Source organism: Alligator sinensis, unplaced genomic scaffold (genome assembly GCF_000455745.1).
Source record: "Alligator sinensis unplaced genomic scaffold, ASM45574v1 scaffold419_1, whole genome shotgun sequence".
Taxonomy (NCBI): Eukaryota; Metazoa; Chordata; order Crocodylia; family Alligatoridae; genus Alligator; species Alligator sinensis.
Window position 1 is genome coordinate 1,350,232 of NW_005842360.1, and position 910 is coordinate 1,351,141.

Sequence of the window (910 nt, forward strand, 5' to 3'; positions counted from 1 at the left end):
CTGCACAGGGTAGGGTTGCAGGGGCAGCCTCAAAGGATCGAGAGCATGAATGGGAGGCCCAGAGAAGGGGCATAAGTCTACGCATGCCTGAGGCAGAGTTTGGGCCAGAGGCCAACTGCAGATCAGCAATGGAGCTGGGGGAGCAATAGTGGGCAGTTTGATATTGGATGTCATCTGTGAGGCATGGGACACAGTATAGGGAAGGTCGGAGCCATGTATAATGCCCTAGGCATTGGAGCACTTAATGGGCAGCCTCCCATATTTTTATATGTTATTTAAACAGCAAGACATGGCAGGCGAGACAGGGCAGACTGCCCTAGACAGGTGGGCAAACCGGTGTTGTGGCTGGCCTAATGAAGGCCCCTTGTCACATATACCATCTCATGATCATTTTCTGGCATCAGCAGCTTGGTAATACTTTACTCCCACTGCTTTCTTGAAACAGGCACATGAGGTAATGCAATTCAGTTAATTTTCGTGCGGCTGCTTAGGCACGTACCAAAACTTTTTCATAGTTCTGTGGGGGCATGAAATAAAGGGGCCCATATCAGAACTGCTTGCTTGGTAGTGAAAGGTGCCTTCTAGCCTCAGCCCCCACAATATGATGGGTAACCCAATAGTAGGGACAGGAAAGGGGCCAGGCACATCTAGTGAGACACCTGAGTTCCATGGGGTGTAAGACCCCTATTGGGGTGCCTATTTCCAGTGTTTACAAGTAGGGAATAATTTCAAGGTCCCTTCCAGCCCTAATATCTATGACATCTATGAAATGCTAATTCGCTATTTATCTAGATCCCAGGAGTGATCTGGCTGCAGCACTCCAGACTACCTGAAGTTTGCAGGGAAGGATTCAGAGCTGGCAAAAGGAGAAGGGCAGCAGTTAAGCCAGGCAGTGCAAAGCATGACAAAG